Genomic DNA, 27,341 nt, shown 5'->3' with positions numbered 1-27,341 from the left:
TTTTAATTGTTTTTTTCTTTCACTTATGTCTGATGATCCACGCACAAAGTCATGATAATAGGTCAACTACTCATCATGATTTGTAAATTAAGAGAAAATATTTTTAACCCTCAGTAAGCTCATTTTCCTGAGAAATTTTCTCAGAAAATAAGAAAATAGAATACTACCTTTATAGTTTGTTAAATAAACACCTACACATTAATTCACATTTCTTAAAGACATTGTAATTTATAGAAAGAACCTAGAAATGTTGGTTTATTATGAATTTCTGCCATTAGCTAGGTTCATATCGTGGTTTGGAATTTTAACTAACAAATGAATTATCCCTAACAATTGAACAGCATCACTTATGTTTGTGGTCATATGTTAGGTCTCTCTCTCTCTCTCTCTCTCTCTTTTCATCCATCTACCTATCTATAAATATATATATACATATATGTATACACATACATATACATATATGTGTGATATTTATAATTATGTGTGCATATAGATATGTATAAATATTCAATCAACAAAGCATTAATTGAAGTGCACAGCAGTTAAAATGAATAAAAATTCAGATCTTTCTTGTTTTGCTTAATGCCTGTTCTATTCACTAATTCATAAAATTGAGTTTGTGGGCAATATGTTAAAATACTGCAAAGCCTCTATGGTAAAATATGGTAATACCTTTTAATAGGACATAAATAACAATATTATTCAAAATTTCCCTTAGGGTGTTACCTAATTTTAGTTTTACTGTGAGGCAGCTTGAAAAAGGGCAAACTCATTAAAGGACTTCATTGTGACTATTTTTCCAACCTGTAAAATAAGATTGAAATTACTTTATTTACAGTTTTGCCTTTGAGCTATATTTTCCTTCATTGTAAAAGAGAGCAGCTGGTGGTATTCCCAAATGTTAGCCTAACTTGAAACATTCTCACACTCCTTTTTGCTTGTTTGATATTATCTTTAGATATCACAGCTACATAATAAGAATCTCCTTTGGCACTTGAAAATTGAAGATGGGAAGGGCTCAAATACTTACACATTTTAGAGTATAGGCAAGTGAATTTCTCTTGCAAAAAGTCATATTTGATATTATTCTTATCTTCCATTAAGTCCATGATTTCTAAGCTAAAACTTTTGTTTTCTGTTTACAGACTGCAATCCAGCTTTGCAGATCACCATGGTCAATTTTAGGTTTGATTTAAATGGGCTATATATGTTACAAATGGCAAGACCTCATTCTTTTTTATGACTGAGTAATATTCCATTGTATGTGTATATAGTATTCCTCTTTATCCATTCATCTATCGATGGACACTTGGGTTGCTTCCATACCATGACTATTATAAATAATGCTGCAATAATATATCTGCTTGAATTAGTGTTTTCAATTTCTTTGGATAAATACCCAGTAGTGGAATTACTGGATCAAAAAAGAATGAGATCTTACAATTTGCACCAACATGAACGAACTTAGAGGGTATAAGCCTGAGTAAAATAAGTCAGACAGAGAAAGGCAAATACCATATGATTTCACTCACATGTGGATCTTAAGAAACAAAACAAACAAAAAAAGGCAAACAAAAGAAGAGACTCTTCAATATGGAGAAAACACTGGTAGTTGCCAAAGGGAAGGTGGGTAGGGGGGTGAGTGAAATAAATGAAGGGAATTAAGAATATATTTATCATGATGAGCACTGAGTAATATATAGAATTGTTGAATCACTATATTGTACACCTGAAACTAATATAATACTGTATGCTAATTTTACTTCAGTTTTTAAAAAAGTATGAATAAATAAATAAATGGGCTATACAATGTTTTTTCAAAGTTAATAAAAGATTTTAGGTTGTTTTGTTTTTACAGAAAAAAATGTGATAACTTGATTAATTCTTTAATAATTTTGTTGCTTGATACATGTTCTTCTCATAATTTTCAACTATCTCAAGTTTTGTATCTTTTTTTGGGAAAGTATCTCTCAGAGTAAATTACTTCAGTTTTTTTAATCATAAAAGTTTAGTGATATAATTAATGATAGTTGGCAATTATCTTCTAAATGTTCAGGTAAACACACAAAACTTAGCCATTTAAATGCCATTAATATTTATGTTATGTGAATTTTTTTAAATATGAGGAAATCTCATGAAAGATAAAACACATTTGTATAGTACACTTACCACATCTTTTTTTCATTGAAGTATAGTTGACATAGAATGTTACATAGTTTAGGTATACAACATGGTGATTGAACAATTCTATACTTCACTCAGTGCTCACCACCATAAGCATAGTCAACATCTGTAGGCTCACCTGTAAAAAGTACTATTTCTGGTTTTTGATATTTGGCATGCAAAATGATTATAAAATGATGTTCTTCTTACTGCCAATCTTCTTTTACAATATTTTTTCAAAACATATCAAACAAACATTCAGTAAGTATAAATGCAAATAGAACCCCTTATGGGAAAAATGTTCAGTTACTTGATTTAGTTTATTATTTTCTTTAATGATAAATTATACTGTCATTAATATTTGTTCATAATTTTTGACAATTCCCACTGCTCTCCTTCTGCTGTAGAATATTTCTCTGTGTCTCATTTCTCTTTGGCCAATTCTTTTTTTTTTTTTAATAATAATTTTTTATTATATTATGTTAGTCACCATACAGTACATCCCTAGTTTTTGATGTAAAGTTCCATGATTCATTATTTGCGTATAACACCCAGTGCACCATGCAATATGTGCCCTCCTTAATACCCATCACTGGCCTAGCCCAATCCCCCACCCGCCTCCCCTCTGAAGCCCTCAGTTTGTTTCCCAGAGTCCATAGTCTCTCATGGTTCATGCCCCCTTCTGTTTATCCCTGCTCTTTGGCCAATTCTTACTCCACATAAACTGCTAATCCTTATAATCAGTCTAAACTAGAAAGTAGAGAAAGGAAGGAAGTCGAATGCATCATCAGTCATACATTCTGTTTTTGTTGTTTTCTATCAAAGCCACCCTACTCAATAGTTATTCCTGAATTTCTGTACAAAATGGAAGCTGTACAGATGAAATACAACTTCTTTCTTGCATTAGTTGGAATCCTTTTTGTTTTCTTGTTTTTGTTTTACAAATGCAAGAAACCCACTTGAAATAGCAAACAAGGACTTAAATAACAGTAATGTCTCATGGTTTATTATGGCTTCAGGCAAGGCTTGGTCCAGTGGATAAAACAATTTCATCAAGGCTTTGTTAGCCTTTCTCCATCTCCTGAATTTGCCTTCACCTGTCATGCCATCATTTGGAGGCACACTGTCTCTAAAGTGGGGCAGTGGCTTATGTGGTCCTTATAGCAGCCTGATGTGTATACACCTCCGTACATGGTTCTTACTGCTTAAAGTTTAGAAATTGATTTTAATTGAATAGTTCAGAAGTCTATTAAGAATTTCAGAAAATCGTGTTGGCGAAAAAGCCATGAATTTGGGAGAAAAGCCTTTATGGTGCAAGCCTAACGTCATATGGTGGCCCCCAAACTTGCATAAGAAACTGTGAGAACTGTATAATTCCAATGAAATCACATTCACTAAAACTACTTCAGATATTGCCACTGAGAATAATGGATCAAGAAAACTTTCCCAGATAATAGAACAAGGGGCCACATAGATGACCAAAACTTACTCAAGAATATTTTCCAGAAAGCAGAACCACAGGTGAATCAAGGAATTTCTTTCATGTCAATGACAGTGAATTCTTATATCACCTGCCCATCGGGATCCCAAACTTGCTAAATGGTGTGTCTCTAATCATCCCTCTACCAAACAGAAGTGTCTATTACAGTTATCCTGATCCTACTATACAGTTAGACCATTTTTCTTTTACTTCATAGATCTTGAAAACACTGAATCCTATGACTCTGATGGGGAAGACTACCCATCTTCCAGAGGATATAAATATTGAGTTGGATTCAGTGAGTTGATGAGACTTTGGATTTTTTTTTCCCTTGAGGGCAGAATTTATATGTCTTATATGTGAAGAGAGCAATGGGCTATCTGGTGACCACAAAACCAGACTGACAAAAACTGCTGGGACTCATCAACATTGGTGTTCTTGCCTTTTCCTGGACACACAGATCACATTTCCCCATGTATTTCATCTAGATGGGGCGTATAACTAGCTCTTGCCACTGGAATGTGATATGTCTCGTGTCCAGGATAACGTAACTGAGAGTAAGTATGCGTGCTTTCAACTTTCTCTAGTTTTTTTCTTCTTCCTTATCTGCTAGCTAGATGTAACAGCCATTAAAGAGTGCTAGAAGACCTAAAATAGAAGAAAAGAACAAGGTGCCTCACCTCTTCCATAGAGGAGTGCTGGTTACACACATCAAGCTGTAATGTATGCAAGAAATATACTTGTATTTGTGTTAAACCACTGAGGTTTGGTGTAGTTCATTTGCTTGTTTATTTTACTGATGATCTAGAAACTCAAAGGAAATGGAAAGAAGAAAAATCTAGGTGACTATACCTAGGCATGAGAATAAGGGCATGAAAGAGAGAGAGAGAGAAAAAAGCAATAAAAAAGGGACATATCAACTAAGTCACATTTGTTTCCATGAAAAGACTGATTATAAGATAGAGTCCATTTGGCATTACAGATTATTAAAGAAAGGGAGAAAGGCAAAGAATAAAACATAACTACATAATATGGAGATTTAAAGAGTAATGGATGATACATTTGAGAATCTTGAAATATGGCCTAAAACTGTATGTATGATCTGTTGAATCATGAATTAGATTTTCAGTGACAAAACAATACCAATTGTCATACTATTAGCCAATGGTTTATTTTATTTTCAAATGGAAAATGCCATAAACAGTTTTGCTTTTCTGAGTGGAAAGTATTTTTATGGTTTCAGAAGATGTTCTCTCACAAAATAAGAGCATCTTTCTACAGTGCACATTTGAAGGAATGAAAGAAATTTAAAATTTTTACAAATGTAGACAGATGTTGTAGCAAATAAATAGCCATATTTCTCCATCACTGCCTGCAAATGATTATATTATATCAATCAACAATAGATTCAGCCTATAGGATAAACTTGATGTGTTGTGGGAAAGGGAGGTGGAAGATTTTATTATTTCAGAGTTTTAAGTAAATATAAAAGTGAATTATACATTTTTTCCTGCTGTTTGCCTTTATTCTTTCAGAACCGCTTATTGGAGACCAGCTATATTCCAGGCACTCTGCCACAAATTAGGATATAATATGAGGAAGATACCTGTGCTCGTGACTTCTACTATTCTCTTCTTCTCAACCCCTAATATGATCTCATGCACATAGACCCTGTTGCTGGCCCAGATGTCTCCTCAGCTAGATGAAAGCAATTACTCAGACGCATGAGTTAGAATTTTGTGACTTTGTGGCATAGCTGTTTGAGTGTGAACAACAGAGTGTAGACTATATTCTTTCATTTCTGTCCTGGCTTACTTACCTTAAATGTTCTATTGATTGTGCTTCATCTCTTCTATAATTTTAACCACTGTGTATCAGACTCCTTAAATGTACCACGTCAGATCCTCTAAATCTGACCTGTCTCCAGGACTTTTTGCCCATTTTTTCCACGCCAAGTGCACATTGGGCTAATCAACTGTTTGAGCTCTGACCCACTTCCGTGAGGGCAGCCATTCCTGAGTTAGTACATTTCTTATGTCATGCCTCAGAACTTTCTACTAATGATGAGGCTTGAGACACCAGGGGCACTTTTCATGCACAGCCAGAGTTCAGTCTGTGGAATGAACCTTTTACCAATGGGATCACTGCCCTTGCTGTCTCAGGACTCCCTGAGATGTACTCAGTTGGACCTCTGAGAATGAGCGAGCAGTCATGCTTGATGGCAAGCAGTGGTCAGTCCAGTCATAACGACTTTATTGGTTTGGCTGATTGACTCCCCTTTTTACTCCTTTTCCTTTCCTGAAAAACTTTAGTCCCTAAAATCTCTAAAGTAATAGCATATAAGCCTTAGCCTCATGATGAGCTTTCTAGGCAATCCAGATGAAGAAATTCTTCCTTTCTGCTGCTTCTGGTAAATAGATTTAATCTCTGGAACCTAATAAATCCCTCCTCTATTCTTGGCCTCACCTGACTATTACCACAGGCTGAGTTACCATAAAGCTATTAAGTTTAGAGCCTTTCACATACACAGCCACTTCGTAAGCCTACTGCCTAATATGTCCACGTAACCTACTGATACAAACTTGAAGTCCCACAGGAACTAGCCCTACTCCAGGCTATTACACTGTCATTTGGCTTTCAACACGGTCCGACTTCTTGAAAATTGCCTACATTTACCACTACGTGCCCTTCCTCAGATGCAACTGTGATATGGTCAAACACGACTGAAACATTAAAATTGCCCTTACTAATTTCACCAGTGAGCTCCTTCTCATCAAATCCAATGGACACTGTTCTGCCCTTTATTTTGCTTTCCTTCCTCACGTTTTAAAAACATAACTAATCAGTTCTTCCAATAGACACTCTTCCCTTGCCTTCTCTAAAGCCATGCCAGCTTGATTTTTCTTACCATTCTTCTCCAGATTTTGTCCTGACTCTTCTTTAGGTGCTTATTACTTCATGGATTTTCATTTTTGTTTTAGTTTTTCCCTTCTTCTCTTCTCCATCCATGTATGAATCCTGTGTGATGTTACATAGCCCGTATGATATTAATTACTATCTATTAAAATGTTGATTCCCAAACAAGTAATAGAGTTTATATTTCTCTCCTGATTTCTAAATATGTATATCCAACTATTAGCATCTTTAGTTGAATGTTTTCAAATGGAAACACATTTGAATATGACTAAAAGAGAACTTATCCTCTTTGTCCGCAAATCTTTCTTCAGTTTTCTTTCACAGTTAATGGTACTGCTCTCCATCCAATCAGCCAACCCAGAAACTTAGAAATTATTCTTGTGAATTTCCTTTTTTCAGTACTTTCTCAGATTTGGTCAATCAACAGTTAAACTAACTTTGATTTTCTAAACATCTTTCAAATATATTGTTTCTATTTTCTTCTAAGTTTAAGTTCCTCGTTATGGCTCATAAAGCCCACCTTTAAACTTTCCTAGTCTCATGTACTGTCACCTCTCCTCACAGACCTGACTCCAGTCATTTTAATATTCTTTAAATTCCTTGAATGTACTAAGCTTGGTAGGCCTTTCAAATGTGTTCTATCTAACTGGAATATTTATTCTCTTTCAATCTCCCTCATCCTTCCACCTTTTCTTGTGGAATATAACATTCAGAAGTTGACTAGAAGTGTACCTCTTCACCGCCATTCTTTTGCTTTTTGTTTTCTTAACCTTGTTGGGCTTACCAATCAAATCTATGGTTAATCAAGGTTGTGGCTTCTCTCATATCAGGACATCTCTTCAAGGAAAACTTATTCCCAATATTAACCTCTGCTCCTTCTTTCCCTCTCACAAACGATTAGGAGTATTTAATCTTGTTTCCAATGAAGACACCTAAAATCACATCCAGTTACTGAATAAGCCTCAAGACTAGAATTTAAGTTGATGTCTATTCTTTTTAATTCTATAGCTATGTTATACTGGTATTTTCTACTTTGTGAAGGAAATAGAAAATGCAACAGCCACTGTATAATGTACATACATAGTAGAGAAGTGAAGTGGAAAGGTAAAAATAAAAATAAGGTATATGATACAGTAAGCTGGGAAATGCAAGAAAAAGCTCCAGTTATATTTCATATAACAGTTATAAGTATAGAGCTGTGTTTGTGGCTTCATTCTTCTGCTATACATATTATCACTATGTCTTTAATATTCAGTTATATTTCAGCTGGTATGTTTCTCTTGCAAGCAGGGTAACCTCAGACTTTCATCTTTAATTCTTGTTGTGTCATCAAGGTTTACTGGACCCAATGTAATGTTGAAGTTTTTTTTTTTATTGAACAATGCTAACAACTTATAAAGATTGATCTTTTGCAACTTGTTTACTTTATTGGAAGTCTTCCAAAAAACAAAGAATTTTTTTAAACAAAGAAGAATTTTGAAATATTTTGTGATTTTTTTATTCTAGAAATTATTTCAGCATCACTCATTAATTATTATCCCGTGCTAAAAAATGACCAAAATGATAAAGAAATAAAGAATAGAATCATCCAGAAGGATCATGCAATAGTAAAATAAATCAATACTGTATATCATCGGTAAGTTTTCTTGTTGTTCTATCAAGGTATTGCATTATCTTTCACAAAGATACAGATGATGTGTGGAGACACCATGCTTGTAAGTTTTAAAAACTTTTTCTTAGTTTTATTTAACTGTTGAGAATTCAGATTTTTAAAAATTTTCTGCCCATGATATCAATGAGAAAAAATTTTTAAAAATTACAAAAGAAGAAATTTCACAATCATGAGATAAATGCAGAGACCCATAGCAGCACTCAGATTCGAATAATGAAGACGATATTGATTGTATCTTACTAGTGTTCATATAATGCTATTCCAAATGAATTTTCTCAAATGAGTAAAAGTCTGAGGGATTTTTCTTTCTTTTATTTTCTCTGAGAAATAAGAAGGGGGACAGGGAAGGGTAGGTTTTGAGGAAAGTGCGGAATATTTTAAATAGCCATTGAGATGAAAGGGAGAGTAAGAGAAACCAAAAGCAACACAGGATTGTTGGGTTGTTGTCGCTGATCATTAAATTATAGGTATACCTTTCACCCTGTTCTATGCTTTTTCCCCCTGCAAAAATACTATTACAATAATGCCTTTATGCTTATTTTATTAATGTTTAGCTCTTGGGTTCAGAAAAATGGAGTCTGATATCCTCTCCTTACCAGTGCTTTATCTCCTCCTTAGAGGAAGCAGAATATTTGTCTTGTTATTCCCAGGAAAGAAAATTTGTTTAGTTCCAAGAGGAAAGTCTTATTCTAGATTTAAAGGGTCCCTCAGCCATGAAGAATAGAGAGTTGAGAAGTAGCTTTTGATGATTTCTTCCAAATTCTCAGGTACTCGAAAGCTCACACACACAAAAACTTCAGGTCTGTCACACTTTGAGGATACGGTTTTTCTTGTCTCTGCGCTGGTAAGAACATGAGGAGTTAAGATATATTGTTTCTTAAGTTCTTAATTCCTTTCCATAAATCTTGTACTTTCTGATAACTAGGAATTTTAAATGTGGGGGTTTATCTATAGAATGTGCCTAATGTCTTCATGTAATTATTAATAAAGTTCATTCTCATTATCAAAAGAGATATAGTTGGATCGATAAATTATATGGTCAGCCTAGAATTTTTATGGGATTATAGATTCTATAAAATGCTCACATAAGTGTCAGTTCATCACTAGACAGACACCCTCACGATCACTTTAGGCAGAAGGAAATGTAAATTGGACAAACTATTATACAATCAGGATTAACGGGTACCTTCTTGGGACAAGTAGTATAATTATCTTCTTTAGTTCAGATATTTCTACACATGGTTGTAATGAAGAGTTAACGATGTTTATTGTAGAAGTTGAGAGCAGCTGAATGGATTAAATTAGATAATTACCAGCTGTTACTCACTTCAGAAATTGGCTGGAACTCAGAAAAGAGCCACTTACAAGGCCTAAGAGAGTTGTGTGACATGGTTAGATACTCAGGTGTCACACAGAAATGCAGTGGCTGTGGTCTTTCTCCATAACACAAAAGAGAGAGAAAGATTTATCAAGTGAAGGAATTTGGCTAAGATAATATTCAACTTTTATGAGGATTTACAAACTTCATTTCCAATCCCAGTACTTAGAATCATGGGATTTTTTTGTAATAATCATGATTATTTTGGATTAACAGCTATATGTAAATTGGATAGCCAGCTTTCCAAATCCCTTTATGGACTTAAAATATATATAAACTGTATCAACACTGTATTAAAGACTTATATGATTGTTCTGAACTGCTGGTGATAATGTTTTTATATTTTTGGCATTGGTGATTACGTTTCTTTTTCTTTCTTTCTTTCTTTCTTTCTTTCTTTCTTTCTTTCTTTCTTTTGCATTTATGTATTTCTATCACTGCTGACTATATTTCTAGGAGTGCTGGTTATTTCTTAGCACCACTGATTACAGAAATGTGGGCAATTTGAAGTTTCCCCCATTATAATTAGTTCTCCTTTGATGGTGTATTTTCCACTGTCATTGCTTGTATAGTGTGGCACTTACTGACTTCTTTGAGATGTAAGTGAATAAATTGCTATTCATAAGGAAATGTTCAAGTGCTTCCATTTATGATGTAAATAAATAAGTTGTGATACAGGATTTTTGGTTGATGATAGTAATTTATTAAATCAGTATGCCATCCATATCTATACCCATATATTTCGAAATAAAGTTTTAGAATCTATCAATTATGCCAATGAGCTTTAAATAATGACTTCAGCTTTATTATATAATAAGCAAGTGTTGTCAGTGTAGGAGGCAGTACTGTTTCACTCATTACCTTAGTAACAAGTTCTCTTGTTTAGTCTAGACCTGTATTTAATAAAGGCTTTAAATGTGGGAGATTTCAAAGTGTTCCTTTTAACTTTACAAATTGTGTTCTGTTTTCCAGAACCACAATTATTTGATTAAAAGGACTTCAACTGGAGTATGCATCAGGGCCAAAAATTAAAATCTGAAAATTTGTCATTTACAAATGAAGACCTAACACAATGCAATTTTTGTTCATTGGGACTGTTTATAAGCTGCTGAATAATGGGGTCAATTCTTCTCTCTTTGAAGGGTATGTAAGTTCAACTCTATGGCATAATCAGCCTCACTATTTTTCTATGTTTAGTGTTTCAGTTTTCATTCAAAGAAGTCCCGTTATTTCTCAAATGACATCTCTTCATATAGACACATAACAGCCTATACCACATATCAATTAATATAGGAAAGAATTTAGATAAACCAGATAAAGCATTGACTGTCTTGGAGAGGTGAATTAAGGAAACTTTTCTAAGGCCTTTTTTTTTAAATATTAAAAGCATTTTCATTTATATTAAACTTCACATATTATTTCTTTAGGATAGTATAGCACCTGGGCTTTGGTATAAATTCCTATTAAGCCACATATAGTAAAGCAGAAAGAAGCCCAAAAATTTATGCTGAATTATTGCAGTAAAAAAATTCAAAATATAAACTAGGTCATTCTCCCATATTTGTTTTACAGAGCAAGCTGTCTCTTCCAATTAAATAAAACTAGCATCATGACCCAGGACACATTAAGATATGTCTTGAAATCTCTAATTGTACTTCCAGCTTTAGCTCTTTAAGGGGAGATAACACAATCTTCAATTTATATCAGTATAAATCAATAATCAGTAGATTAAAAATTTTTGAATTTAATATTATAGAATCCAAAGTTTCCATAAGTCAATAAAATCTTCTCTATCCTACCTAATTATGTCACTGTATGCCCTCTTCCACTTAGACTTGTATTTTGCACATAGTAAGCATATTGGCTCAGGTGTTCTCTCATGATATACACTTATTTATAGTCTGTTTTTATTCACCGTCCATCCGGCCTCCCACTTATGCTGCGAGGCGTCTCTGACCACGTATGTCTTTTAACCTCATTGTGTTTTCCAGCATGCCTATGGAGCCCTGATAGAGATTAGTTTTCCTTCTCTCAATTCCATTGCCTTCAAGTAACTCAGAAGGTGTTCAGTGATCTAAAAATGGCCACTTGCTATAAAAATTGGACATGTAAGCATAGAACAAAGAGATGATATTTTTAATATGAAAATCCCTTCTCTTAATCTTCATTTTTCTCTACAGCACTCACAGTAAACCACTACATACCGTATGTATTTGTTTGCTGTCTTTCTTTTTCTATACCTTGTAAAGTCTACAAGTGAGGAGACTTTTATTCATCAGTGATTCCCCTGAGCCTATCATGGTACCTGATGTTATTCCATAGATATTTGCTGATTTTTATGAATGAAAGTCAATAAACATTCCAAGATATTAGACTAAGGAAGGTTGGTTTAAAGATCAACAAAATACATCGCAAAGTACTTCATTTTTTGGCTTCTGTCATTAGTGATATTTATTCCAAGGATGATAAATTATTTATGTGATTTTAATTATATAGGAAATTAGAAGCCTATGCTCCTCCTCAGATATAGGTTTTACAACATGTTATTTCAAATGTATTTGAGTAATTCTTCAAAAATGATTAAGTTATTCTCATCCTATATTTTATTGATTGTTCAGTGAGGTTATGTGATAAGAGAAAATTATTTAAATATTAATGTTGATGCTTACCTTTATTATTTACTAAAAGTTTTTTTTTTTTTATAAGTATAAGATCCTTTTGAGGGACTATGTCTACTATTCTGATTTTGTTTTGATACTTGAGTTTCTGATCCTATGTGAATTTGTGCAGCATTCCTTTGGGAAATCTGGCATAATTTTTATTATTGCAATTGTCCTTAACTGTGCTTTATTTTGGAGCCAAAGTAAAATATTCCCAAGTTAAGTTCATGTCAAAAATAGAATCTAGTAACCTTATGTCTAGTAACTTCCAAGTAACTTTATACATTAATTAAAATTCTAGTTTCTTCCTTGGAATTATCTGGTTAAATGTAATTTATTAAATAAGAAGAGCAGTTTAATGTTAGTCATATAACTATTAAGGAGTTCCTTAAAACATTCCCATATTGTGATCCTTCCTATCTGATTTTAATCTGGATGTTATGAAGTTAGAGAATAAGAATTATAGGTTTTCCTAAGGGGAGTCATGTAAGGGGAATTGAGCATCATACAACACATACAGATATACACACAAACACACACCCACGCAAGTGTACAATTAAGAGAGTAAGATGCAATTAGAAACAAAACTGTAAAGTGGAGATCATGGTAATCTTCACAGTAAAGAATTATTTAAAGTTAAAGCCAACAAGCTGAAGAACTTGTTTCTGACTGTCACCCTCCCCCCAAAAAATGAGAAAGTGCAAACACATGATTTAAGTGTGCATCCATTGTGAGATAGGCCGTGAGTGCTTCATTTTTATTTTTGACTCAAAAGGAAAAACTCAGGTAAGCACATTTGTCTACTTTACCAACCACACCTAAGCAGTGTCTGTGATCCAGGAGTCATCAGTATTAGACTCAATGGATACTCTTCGGGTCATATTTCAGGAGAAAGCAGCACATGATTCGAGAAAACAGACTACTGTGATGAAATTTTATATGCTCATTATCAGTGCTTATTCCCAACTTCTCAGTATTAAAATACAAAATTCTCAAATGCCTGAAAGGCAGAATGGAATAGTTGAAATATATGTGAAATTTGAGAGAAACTATACAGTTTAATGATATATAATTGAGTACGTCTACTTTTGAGCAAAAATGAGAGAAGGTGAGAAAAACGCAGGAAACAAAAAGAGAAGAGTGAGAAAGGTTGAGAAAGAGAACATTTAAATTCAAGGGACAGTATCAGCATTTTGGAAACTATGAAGTATGAGAAAACTCATGGATATTATGGAGATGATAATATTCTTGGGAAGACAAGAGGAAAATTGGAACTAATAGATAGCAGTAAAAGATTTTCTGTCAGCACATACCAAAAGGTAGGCTGCTTCAGGAAGAAATTTTTATCATTTTTGTTCATTCAAGTGTTCTGACTTCCTATGACAGAGTCTGGCACATAACAGCTGTTCAAGAATTCTTGAATGAATTTAATGGATAAGTTCACAATCTAAATAAGAGTTTTCCATTGATACATTAAATTAATTGGTTACTTAATTACATAGATTGAGTGGTTTCCAAGGAGAGAGAGATTACCTTGGGGTAATGTGGTAGTATTTTAGATGTGTTGGTAGATTTTAGGCTAATAGACTTCGGATAGCTAGATATGAAGGGTTAGGCATAACTCGTTAATTTCTTGTGTTAGCACATTGATTTAACATTTGTCACGTGACCATCAATATAGTAGGTCCTATGGATACAGAGATAAAAGGCACAATATCTGGCTCTACATAGCCTATATCCTAAGAAAAACAAGAAAAAAAGCAGGCAATACACACAGGCAACTATTTGTAATACAGGAAAAATGATATGGTAGAGATACAAGCATACATAGGACATAAGTGTCTAGTGAGCTCTGAAGATATAAAGAATGTTTGAAGGAAGTGGAAACTTGGATGATCCTGAAAGACCAATGTGTAACAAAAGTAAGGAAGAGAGAAATGCTTTCTAGTCATCAGAAGTGGTGCCTGCAAATGCCTTGGGGTTTAAGAGAGATAGTGCTTCTGGGAAAGTAAAAGTAAGGAAGATAGTTGTAGAGGAATGGCAGGGCATTGCCTACTGAGCCACAGAGCTTAGATTTTATGCCATTGGCAATAGGAATTATGGAAAGGTTCCATGCCAGTGGTTATGTGAACAGATTTTTCTGAGAAAGGTCACCAACAGAAGAAAGAACTGGATGAGACCTCTCGGAACGTGAAAATGGGTTGAATGTAATTGAGAAAGAAGATGGGGAAACTATAGTTCTGTATTCAGGTAAGAAATGGTGAGTGAGGGACTGAACTAACGTAGGAGCAGTTGGAGTGAAGGAGGATAACATCAAGAAGTAAATAAATTACCATGGCTGATATTTACTGAGTACCTTTCTGTATAGTGTTGATTGTCTGAGAATGACCCGTAATGAATGTGGCATTCTAGAACAGGTAGTCATTCTCTTGGTTAGGATGCTTTGGGCTGTAAGTATCTGGAAGCCTCAAATTAGCTTAACAACAAGAAAACAAACTTCCTCAAATAACAACTTGATGGCAGTTCTCTAGATTGTTGTAACATTTCAACACTGTCATCAAGAGCTTGGGTTTTCTTTGATGTCTGTGCTCTATCAGCCTCATTTTTGGCTCTGCCCTCAGAGTGTCTCTACTAGGGATGATTGCAAAGTACTGCGGCAGTTATAGGTACCATATTAAAATAAGGTAAAATCAGGGAGAGAAAGACATTCGTGTTTGTTACCTCAGATATGTTTTAAAATGTCATTGACTATGACCACAGCACATGGCCAAACTTAAGTCTCTTGTTAGGAAATGGAACCACTCTGATTGGCTCAGTCCATTCAATGTCTATCTCCCTGTCAAGGATGTGGTAAATCTCTCTTGAGAAATGACGGGGAAGGGGTGAATATTTTAACAAAGCTGAAATTTAATTAGCAGGTGTAAAGAGTGGGAATGACTGTTGAGTAAGCAATGAGTGTTTTTTCTACTGCTGAAGAAAAGATAAACCACAAAAAAAGGTCTCAGTAAGAAGGCAGGAGAGGTAAAAAGAAAAGGATAGATTATAGTGGGTCAAGGGAAAAGAATACTCTCGCATAAAGCCTGAAAAAGGATTCATTTTAACTTACACCGAAAAGATGATATATTTTTCTTTTCTTTTCCCTTCTTTTCTCTCCTTGCTTTCTCTTTTTTTTTTCCTTGAAAAATTATGGTGAGATAAAGTAAAAAGGGGGAAAGCCTGGTTTGAGGAAGGAATGGAGATGAAGAACCAAAGAAGTGTGAAAAATATTATTTTAGTTTCACTTAGAAGGAAGAGAGAAATCAGATGGTAGCTTAGAAAGGCTCTTGAGGGGCTTAGGGACATCAGTGACTATCTTTATAGGTTTCTGATCTCAGAAGTAGTACATATACCTTCAAAAATTCAATGTCTGCTAAAATATATGTTATATAAAGTGATACTCTGCCAGATTACACCCCCAAAAGTGCAATTATTAAGAGGAGGTATAAATTCCTCTTGTCGTGGTTATGTATATGCTTATTCATGTAAGGATAACCATAATCTTTGACAGTTTGCTTCTTTCTAATTAATATATGCTGGATACCATTTTATATCAGTGCAGATAGGTTTCCTGAATTCCTTTTGATAGATGAGTAATGTGCTATCATCTGGCTATAGCATTCATTCTATAACCAAATCTTTAATGGTAGATATTTTTTATTTTTTAATGATATGCTCAGTGAGGCAATCTCATAAATAGCAAACTTTCCTAGAAATCTAACTTCTAGATACAAAATTATTATTCAGGAAATATAACTTTTACCATTTTTGAAGATGTCACCAAATATTTCTCACTGAATATATTTAGAGATGGGCAAGACTTGAAATCTTTCAGTGTCAAGAAGTGATTCTTCCTATATTCTTCTTTTTAATCTTCCCTAATATCACCAGAATTAATCTCTCTACTTTTTTTTTTGCTTACCTACAACATGCTCTTTATATCTCATAAGTAACATGTTTTCTTCACTCAGCATTAGAAGAAAATTAGGATGAACGTGTCTGTTCAGCATTTTTGTCTTTTTCAGCAGCTCGCATATCAAGGACTGTATGCACATTTCACAAATTGACTTTAATAAGTGAGTGAGTAAAAGCCAATAAAGCAAAATGATGGTGGAAAAAATACATACTTTGGGTAAATAGCATAAGTGTGTCCTAATTTGATCGTTCAAAGATGTTAAAAGTCACTCAAATAGGTATAACATTTTAAAGTTTATATTTAAAATGTTCCCGATCTCTAAGCAAGTTGGATCCATCATAAAACTCATGCTGTAAAAATAACCAAAATGTCCTGGATTATTCAAAAAGCAGCATTGATCTTTTGATCATGATGTGTTTAAAAGAGAAATAAATTAAGTTATAATTAGGCACAAAGATGCCCTTTTACAGAAAATGTATATGGATATTAAGCAGTTGCACTATGAAGTATTTGTAAAAAATTGCTTGTGGTAAACATGTTCCACTTAAAGCTGACATTCTCCCTTGATCCCTGGGACTGTGGGTTTGATTACAACATGTCTTGATGAAGCTAATGAAACGTTTCACAAAATCAACTCAGTTGAAAAGTATAATCCAGAGAAATGATGTTTGTTTTCTATTATTAAAGCAGGTTGACCAGTGTCTACTTTTTTTAGCCTGGGATGAGATCAGTACAGAGCATTCAAAAAAGCTTCACAGTGAAGCCTTTTGCTTTATGCTAATAAGTATACATCTTATAATTAAAATGAGGAACTTTAATCATTCCACAAATATTTAATTGTCACAGTAAAATCAAAGTCTGCTTTGTTCAGTTCCCTACAAGAAACCTCGAGTCATTGAGTCAAAGCTCCAGTTGAGACAGCAAATTGTTGTTGACGCTTGATTCAATGACACACTTGTAGCAAATGTCTATGAACAAAACTGACTGTGCAGGTATCCAGGAAACTTACAGACTATCCAAATATCTCTGTTGTACATATTTGTGCATATTGCTTCTAACTAAAGTAACATGAGTTACTAAAGGAAAAATAACTAAAGGAAAAATGTTGTGCTCTGTTTTTGTGTGGCTTCATTAGATACAACTTGAGATTATCCGATCAATCTGTAAGGCTATGTGAGCCCACCTGTACTTCCCTTGACCTAGGCATTGCCATTTACTCTTGTCCAGGCCTTCCTTATGCATCACAGCTGGAATCTGTTACTTGGATTTCCCGAACATTGCTTTTTCTGTTTTCTACTTTATTGGATATAAAAGTGCCAGTCTACAATAGATGGGGTCATATGTCCATCTATGATCCAGTCACTGTAGCTATGCTGTGACAAGCTAGCTCTGGATTATACACTCACCTCTGTGAGTTGAGTCAGCCACATTCTGCATAGCAAAAGACTGTTCTGTAGGGATATTTGAGAGCTATTACTACAGAAGAGGGAATGAATATTATGTCAAAACAAAAAATGCCAACCCTAAACCTTGAGAAATGCTATAATATTCATTTTCCAAGCTTATATATTTGTTTGTTTTTTTAATTTCTTACATTTACAATGAAATATAATTAGTACACTTAAATGAAAAGATCTTAAATTAAGTTGATCAAATAGGAAACTTTTAGGATATATGTACATATATGTAATATATCTCTTTAATCTTGGAACTTCCTTTTTTATTAAGTCACATATTTATGATTGAATTGATTATGCATTACATCATAAAGTTATCCATAAAATCCATTTATGGTATCTAATGATAGGGCACTTTTGATCCTTGAAGTACAAAGAACAAAAACTATATTTTATTTGGAATTTAAATAGCACTTGACATTTCATCTATATTTTACTGTCTTTAATTAGATATTTTCTGCCTAACACCAAAAAACACAATTTTTTGATCAAAAAACATACTTTTGAAGATTAGAGGTATAGGAAGTTTGCTATCTTTCTTAAAACAGTATTAAATATATTACTAAGACTTTATACAGTAAGTTAATTTGTATAAAGTGCTTTACAAAGAACTTTCTCTTTTTTTCTCATTTAGTACTTGTAATTACCCTGAGGGGATGCAAATGGCATTCCTAAATGCAGTTTCGGAACAGTCATATCTAGGATGCTAACAAATGCGGTTGAAGAAATAAACTAAATAAAGCATTGAGCCTCTATCTGACTCAACAGTCCAAATTGTTCACAAAGAATTTTTGAAATATTAAGTTTTTTTTTTTTTAACTAATTTCAACTCTAGAATAGCACAGTAGAGAAGCACTGGGAAACTCTACCACAAGCTTTATTTACAGAAAGTAATTCAAAGTCTACTTTGAGACCCTCCTGATTCTCAACTTTGAATGATTTCATTAAAAATACTTTATCAACTCTCCAGCAAATAACCAAATAACATTATTTTTTAAAGACATTGCTTTAATATTTTCCTTCAAACTACTGGTAATTTTTTTAAATGTATAATATTTCATAAGGAATACTATTTTTTGGGCAATCAAGTCATGCACCCTTTTTTTCCCTTGAATCAGAGAAGACATTATGGGATCAAAAATAATTTATTTATGTTGGTGCTACCTTTCCTGATAGCCCAGACTGTGTGCTTCCTTAAGGCTGAGATCAGTCTCAGGAAGTAGGCAAATGGTCCTAAACACAGAAAAGCTGTAATAGTCATTTTGGAGTGGGGTCAAAGTATTTTTGGTCAGCAAAATAAATATTTCTTCCTGTGTGATGACATTGGGTAAGAATTGGGAGAAAAATCAATACATCTATGAGTGGTTTTGACCCTTCAGTAATTTGTAAGGAAATGAGACACAGTTTTCACCATCTCTCCACTTGGATCAGTTTTCTCTCTTCCACATTGTTTTTAATGAATTCTGGGGAAAATAACCTTTCCACTAATATCTGCTTCAGGTTTGATGTGCCAGAGTTAGACTGAGGATTTCCCCATGTGAAGAGGCAGAAGATTAGTCTCTGGTAGACACGGATTCTTGGAGCTGGGTAGTGGGAGGAAAATGCCAGGCACTGAGGAGGTGGAAAATTAGAGCAAGAGGGCTGCCATCAGGCACACTCCCAACTTCAACACAGAATTGCCTCCTTCCCATTATCCTCCTCTCTCCCACAGAAATACATAATAAAATACAGAATAATAGATGGAATCAAACTAGCAATATTTTCATTCTTTCTGAACCCTTAGCAAAAAAATGTTGAGAAAAAAAATGTTATGATTACCAAGGTTCAGTATTAAAAGCTTTATTTAAAAGAAAAATAAGCCCTCAACGTCAGGGCATTCTACGATTGTAATAAGCTTGTATTTTGGGTACAAAACAGTAGTTTACATGACCTACTAAGCTATTAAAAATGTGATTCTATTATTCCACTACCATAAAAAGTGAAAAGTGCCCACTTCAACAGCCTTTATCATTTTCAGTGTACCTAAAAGCTGGATGGCCACACTTCTGAGGACTCAGGCAATGTGGGGATTCAGAAAGCTCTCTGTAAAAGAGAGCAGACATGCTCTTCTTCCCCTCACTCCATGGCTCAGAACTGGGTGTGATTTTGGAGGAGTGACAGCCATCTTGGACTATAAAGGAAAGGGCCACTGCCTCAAGTGACACGGCAGGGAAGGGAAAGTAGCTTGTGTCCCTAACGGTTTGGGGGGTGCCTAGCAGGTTATAGACTGCCCAACCTCCAAATGTAATTAATGGGAGAACTAAGTAAGCCTTTCTCTTGTTGAAGCCAATTATTTGGGTTTTCTCTTATATGTAGCCAAACCCCTAATCTTTATAAATTACCTTATCTAGAAATAGAGAATTACTGTGTTGTTGTTTTTTTTTTAAAGCATGGCTATGTAGAAGTCCTGAGTGAATCTGATTTAATGACATGTTAATAATATATCTTTAGTATCTTTCCAATTACATGTCTGTGAGTGTCTTTAAAAGTTGACAGTGTTGTAAAAAGGTTATTTTAATTTCGTTTCATTTTAAGTAACAATTATTTCCTTGGCAAAATCATTTACACTACAAATTCACTCTGTAAATAAAAGAGAAACTTAAACAGGCATAAATTTCAAGACATGGGGCACGCCAACTGTCACCAAATCGGAATTAGCAAAAATTGAGTATCACTAAGATTTTCTGAAGTAATTATTCTCCAGTTCTTTTTCTAAAGCAATTTACTGTGAGATATAGAGTATACAATTATTTTCCTGTATCACCGAGTGTGGTGGTGTTGATGAGAGTTAGTACTCAAGTAGCTTGGGATGACTGCAAAATCTGCTATTTCTTCCACAATGCTCTATACAATAGTCAGTGGAAGATATGTTCTAATGAGGATCAGCACTGTTGAGAGTCCCAAAACTAAGTGGGACAAAATCAGTTTGAATCAGTGCGTTTCCAATAGAATTCTTTTGGAGAAATTGCATCTACCTCACTCATAGCAGTTATACTCTTATTTCTAAAAGAATTTCAGACATCGAACAAGAAACTATTCCATTGTGGGGAGAGGGGAGTGGAGTGTCTGTAGTACACTTCAAGGACCATGAAACACAAAGCTAGTCTTTCTTCAGCATTCTTCTGACTGCCTGAAATCTTTAAGATATTAAAAGCTTTTTTTTAAAACATCATTATCTTATTTTCTCTAGCGTAAAAGGCAAGCGAACTTCAATTCATTTATTTTGCAGAAATGACAGCATACAAATTATGTAGTTGATTCTAGCAATATTTAAATATTAAAATCATCTTAAATAATTATCTGAAGTAATTGAGAAAATTATTTCTGTTTTTCAATACTTAAGAATACAAACTCCAGATTAATGCAGGCACAATTATATCCCAAACTTTTGTAACAAGTTCATGACAAAGGGTAATTTTGCACCATACCTGTGATGTTCTATAAAAGCAGCAAATACAGACGGCAATTCTGAAAGTCAAGACAATGAAGTCAATGCTATGGCACCATATTTGATATGTTTGTTATAATAATTCATGTAGAAATCATATGTAGTTGAGGAAGCAAAGCTGTTCTCTTGGTTTTCACGTTTGCACAGAGGAACAAAATGCGAAGAAATAGCAAAGTCAGAACATAATTTCTATTTGTATATGTCACAAACTTCTTCAAACACATGAGATATTACTTTGTGCAAAAAAGGACTGTTTACATGAGCAGATTTAAAAATTTTTCCACTATTATCAACTTTGTGGTTGATAAATATCTTTTCTAATAAATATATGTACAAGCTAGTAATAAATATACAGATTTATTCATTAATGACAATAGAACCAATAGATTATTACTCCTATAGTTGTGAGCACAGAGGCAGAACACTTGTGAGTAAACAAATGATTAACACAATCATTTTTTCAATTCTTTTTAGAATTCAAAAACAATGTGGTTTCTATTGAATTCTAACTATCATAGAACTCAGAGATTTATTTTTCTAATTTTCTTAAACCTATAACGATAGGCAGAAACTAGTGTTGGGAGCCTGTGGGACGGAAAGGCAGACTTGTGACTTGTGAGGATAATGGAAACCAAAGATTTCCGTGCATGGGAGGGGCCGGAGACATACTCAACTTCATAGAACTAGGAGCCAGGATGGGGCTCATTCACCTGTGAAATGAGAGTGTATAAAGCAATTACTGACAATAAGGAACGACCATATCTGTAAAGCTGCATATCTGCAGTGGTCAAAGGAGAGAGAAAACTGCCCTTTCCAGCATCTGCTTTAAGGCTCAGTGGATCCCAGTTTTCTCTGGGGCAAGAACCCTGACCTACCACTTTGAGAACAGTTTCTGGATGGGCAACTTAGGACTTTAGGTCCTAGTTTTCTACAAGAACACCAGTGAAGAATGAACACACGGAGTAAAGAATACACAGACTTCTCATTAAGGTGAGCCTGAAAACTAACAAATCAAAGGACATGAGGAAAATGTTAAGCAAGAAAGATTTTTAAAAAATTAATTATAAGGAGGTAGATACACACCCAATAAAATTAGAACAACCATGAAAGATACTATATTCAATATATGTATCCGTTTTCAAAAACACTCACTAAATAAAGAAAAATACGTAAAAAACAAGGACTTCTAAAAATGCATGTATGAATCAAGGACATGAAGACGTGAAATCTAAATCATTGCAAATTGTGTGTGTATTTTTTCATGGTAATTGATTTATAAAACTTAATGAATTAATATGTGGCACATTTTCTACTGAACAGAATCAGTTAAAAAATGGGTGACTTAGGTGTTGGTATTGAATATTTGGTGACGAAAGCTGCATGGAGATAAAACACATGAAGAATATGAAGACAACAATGTTAAATCAAGAAGCTCCAAGTAGTTCTAAAACACATTTAAAAAATAATAATAAAAGAAAAAAGTGACAATTAAACCTAAAATCATTAAGAGCTTTCTAATATTACAAAAGTGCAATATTTGTGGTGATATGCAGCAAGTACCAAGCAGCATTAAAAAATAAATTCTACTGTTAAAAACAACTAAATTTAAAAACAGAATAATACAGAGGGGATAGAACGCAAACAAAACAAATTTGAGGTCTGATTTACTACTTACTGACCTCAACAAATAGATGTATATTCTTTGGTCATTGACCACATCCAGGTGAACTGTCCCCAAGATGTGGTGCAGAATTTACAGGCTCATGGCTGGATGAACTCACACAGGGGCCATCCCTGCCACATCGAGATGATCCTTACTGACAAACTGCAGATTGTTCCTAATCCAGAAGAGGAGGTTGCATAGAAGAAGAGGATATCCCAGAAGAAACTGAGGAAACAAACACTTATGACCCAAGAATAAATTTATCATATCACAAATGCAAGTAGAAGTAAAAGCAGGAAAAACCCCCACCTACACTAACTGTAGGGTGACTGGATATCTGTCAGTATCAGGTTGGGGGGGGGGCGGTTAAAAGTTAAGAATGTTTACCTTGTGTCCTCAATTACTTCATTTAATCTTTTCTTCTTTCCCAGGGTGTCTAGTCCAACTAAGTGTGCATTCAACATCTGGGGTAAGATCTGTAGAAATCAGATGAAATATGTTTTTCCATTTCTTAATTGGTAGTGGAACCGAGAATGTTGTTAACTTAATACTTTAACTTTCACTTAAAATGCTCCTTTCCTGTTACAATATATTAGAGATATTTTTCTGAAAATAAATCTCAACAAATATATTATATTCTAATAAAATGTTATGCCATCATTTATTTTATCAGTTACTTGTTTTTGGACATTAAATTTGTTTAATTTTTTATTGTGAAGAATGCTGGGTAAACAGCCTCAAAATTACATCTCATCACATAATTGTGATGATTTAATAATGAATTCATAGAGGAATGATGAATAATAATTTGTGAATAATTAAATAGAAGCTAAGAAGAAAATGGGAAGTGGGATTAGAACATATTATAAAAAACCAGATCATGATAATAACTTAGTTTAAGTTGAATAAAGAAAGAAGACCAAACAATTGAGAAGTATGTGTCTGTACATGGTTTAGCATAAATGTCAATGCATAATATGAACAATCAAAAAATTAAGCAATATTAATATAAGCATATCATTTAGAAATATGAAAATATATATACCGGGGGAAAAACTTGAACTAATGGAAGGAATCTGCCTCTGAGGAGTGGGAATCAGGAGTGAAAAGGATTGGAACTGAGAAGCTCCATTTCTCTTATAGGCCTTTTAACCAGCCTTTTTGGCTTAATTTGTTCTTTAAATAGATAAAATTAAAAAGAAACTGGAACAGTATAACAGGGAGTCATACATTTTAGAGTGCCCTGCCCTCCTGGAGCATAGAGAAAATGTTCTAGAAATCAGAATGAGGTATGTTGTTGACATACCAGAGAGACATGGAACTAATATCAGTATATTTGTCTTCTATTGTCAATTGGATTCTTGAATAAGATTGCAAAACTGTATTCAACTTTTAATGCTTGGGTTTTGTTTTAGAGTTTACTGAAAATAAGTGAAGACTTCACTCTATAAACACAATTATGATAAATATAATTTTTCTAAATATAATTATATTATAAATATAAATAAATATAATTATATTCTAAATAATAAAGTTTGCCATAGGCATATCAAGTTCTTCCTTTTCAGTAGCATTTGTATTACTCTCTCTCTCTGTGTGTCTCTTTGTTTCTGTCTCTGTCTTGCACACTCACATAAGCACATATACACATGCACACCCACATGCTAGCCACGGTGTATCTACTGGTTTGGTTACTTATATATTGTGGTATAATATAACATTTAAATTACTCTAGTATTAAAGAGAAAGTTATTCTTAGAAATGCAAACAGATGACAAAATAGATCAACACTGGTATTATGTCCACTGATTTAAGATCATACAAAAAGTTCTAAATGTCCTTTGTTTTTAAAATGCACTGAAATAGGGGCACCTGGGTGGCTCAGCTCGTTGAGCATCTGCCTTCGGCTCAGGTCATGATCCCAGGGTTCTGGGATCAAGCCCCACATTGGGCTCCTTGCTGAGCAGGAGCCCTGCTTCTCCCTGCTTCTCCCTGCTTCTCCCTCTCCTACTGTCCCTCTCCCCACTTGTTCTCTTTCTCTCAAATAATGTCTTTAAAAAAATAAAATAAAATGCACTGAAATATTTATATCTAGGTGTATTAGTAGTCATGATTAAAAAGATCTTGAAATATGAAAAACCTGACTGTTGCCTTGTACTCACCTACCCTAAAAATACTCAAATATGCAAGACTGTGTTTCCTATTGCTTCTTGTCTCCAAGCCTTACTTTTATTTTTCAAAGAAACCAAGAAGGTTTTCCTGTGGTGCTATAATATCTGATTATTATTCAACATAGATACCTAAAGAAATATGTTTTAAAATGTGCATATTTAAAAAACTTACATTTTGAACTTTTTATGCTAATATGATTAATCCAATCTCTCTCTCAAGTAAGAAAGCAACAATAACCTTCTAAAGTGCAAAATACTTTAGGAAAATTCTTGATTAGCTTTCTGCTGTTCAGTTGAATTTTCATTTAAAAGATACAGCTTTAGAAATCTATGATTTATTCAAACTTCAGTTAAGTTGCATTCTACATATATAGCAATATATTACCCCGAGGAACTACCCAAAGAATTAAGGGGGAAAAAAAGCCTGTCAGGAGTGGATGATAGAAAAACATCCTTTTCAGGAGAGGTATGATATTATTCACACTGTGAAGTATTTATCACTGTCATCAAGATATCTCCAGGGAAACTTTTCAAATATATTTTGATACATATTTTTGAATGGAAATAAAAAATGATATAGGTGGATTTGAAATCTCTACTACATTTATTTTACTAGTAGACATTTTAATGAGAGCCAGGCCTTCAGAGGTATTTATAATTTGTTGTTAATGAATATAAAATGAGAGCTCTCTCTGTGTCCAATCGGGTGACTTCATTCCATTTTCATCCTATCTTACCACTCTACAGTATTTAATTCTCCGACCACACATTTTGCTGGAAATTATCTCCTTAGTTTATTTCCAGAAACTACTTTCTTCTATTTTTTCCTATCTTTCTGACAATTATTTTTTTGGGTATTCTTAAAATTTCTGATTTTTTACACATTAAATTCCTACATGTATAAAAATATTATATCACAAGGTATTTCTTAGATAATACAAGTTCCATCAAATATTATCTATGTTAATATAAAAAATTAAGAGTCCAATAGCAAAATAAACTTAGAGAAAATATATTTAAGTCACGATACATGAGTTTTTCTATTGCAGGGCTTCTTAGAGACTGACATTTTGAATTATCAAAAGATATACTTCTTTTTTTTTATAATAATTTTTTATTATGTTATGTTAGTCACCATACAGTACATCCCAAGTTTTTGATGTAAAGTTCCATGATTCATTACTTGTGTATAACACCTTCTAAGTAAAATAATAAGCTGAGAGAAGTGCAGTATACAGGAGTAACAAGTGATTTGCTCTTTCTTCTTTGTGCTTATCTGTATACTTCAAATTCTCTGTAATAAACATGAATGAATTAGTAATCTGCTAAAATGTATCCATGGATATTAAACATTGCCATTCTTAGGATTTCCTTTTCATATTTTCTCTAAGGTAAAGTTTAAGAAGCATTTGAATACCTTATCTGTACCAGGCACTACAGTAATTATTGATGACAAAACAATGAATAAGACATAGTTCTTATATTTATGTACTATAAATATATCATGGTAGGTGCTAAGAGAAAACTGATCACAGGTAGTATTGAAACACTAATAAGCAGGCCTCGTCCAACCCAGGAGCTCAGGAAAATATTACTGCAGGAATGATATCAGAGTTAAAATTTAAAGGTTCAATCATAGTTCACAGGGATACGGTAGAGATAAATCATTTCAAGCTGAAATAAAAGCATAAAGGCAGACAAGGAGCCACACGACAGAGGGCATTGTAGAAATATGAGAAGTTTCTTATTAAAAATTGAAAGAAGAGAGGCAGTGACTGATGGGTAGTAAGACTGGGGAGATACCTAAAGTTAAAGTAATAGTGACTTATTTAACGTGTGCAAAAAAATGGAAATGTAGTCTGTTAGGGAAAACAACATTTTAGAAGCAGAGATTCTCATTTTAGTGCTTCTCAGCATGTGTCCCCTCTATTTTTCCAATCTTATTTTATAAAGAATAATTAAAATTTTAATCTATGACTCGTGTTTCTCTCCTGAGCTCTAAAACTGTGTTTTTCAGCCAGATAGCTAGAGTAATCACCTCCAAATCCATCAAACATGTACATCTGATGGGAAGAATAGCAATAATTCTCTGCCTACCACCCTCCTTTGTGCTGAGTGCCATCTCAGTTTATGGCATCTTCAGTCAACTCCTCTTCAAACAAGAAGTCTTAAATTCATTGTGTCTCAATACCTTTTCACCTGTCCTGCCCATTTTCTTCTTCTTGACTTATGAATTGATGTCCTCCTCTGATTTCTCATCGCTATCTTCTATACCTTCATTAATCCTAGTCCAGATAACACGAATGACACCTCAACTGGTGTGCACAACTCCGTTCTCTTCA

At 33.7% G+C, this 27,341-nt stretch overlaps 2 long non-coding RNA genes across 3 annotated transcripts in view; both read left to right on the top strand.

Moving 5' to 3' along the window:
* The window catches only part of LOC123801148 (uncharacterized), a 90,119-nt gene that overhangs the window by 35,290 nt on the left and 27,488 nt on the right, over window positions 1–27,341 (top strand). For both annotated transcript variants that reach the window (XR_015725859.1, XR_015725860.1), the window contains exon 3: window positions 23,260–23,297. This is a non-coding gene — a long non-coding RNA (uncharacterized LOC123801148). The remainder of the gene's footprint in view (window positions 1–23,259; window positions 23,298–27,341) is intronic.
* LOC123801149 (uncharacterized) lies at window positions 4,143–10,743 on the top strand. The gene is made up of 3 exons (XR_006782127.1): window positions 4,143–4,200; window positions 8,066–8,195; window positions 10,582–10,743. It is a non-coding gene; the product is annotated as an uncharacterized LOC123801149 (long non-coding RNA).

This window comes from Ursus americanus, chromosome 10 (assembly GCF_024610735.1).
Source record: "Ursus americanus isolate L20-20 chromosome 10, mUrsAme1.1.p, whole genome shotgun sequence".
Taxonomy (NCBI): Eukaryota; Metazoa; Chordata; class Mammalia; order Carnivora; family Ursidae; genus Ursus; species Ursus americanus.
This window is presented reverse-complemented; position numbering and strand designations above follow the sequence as displayed.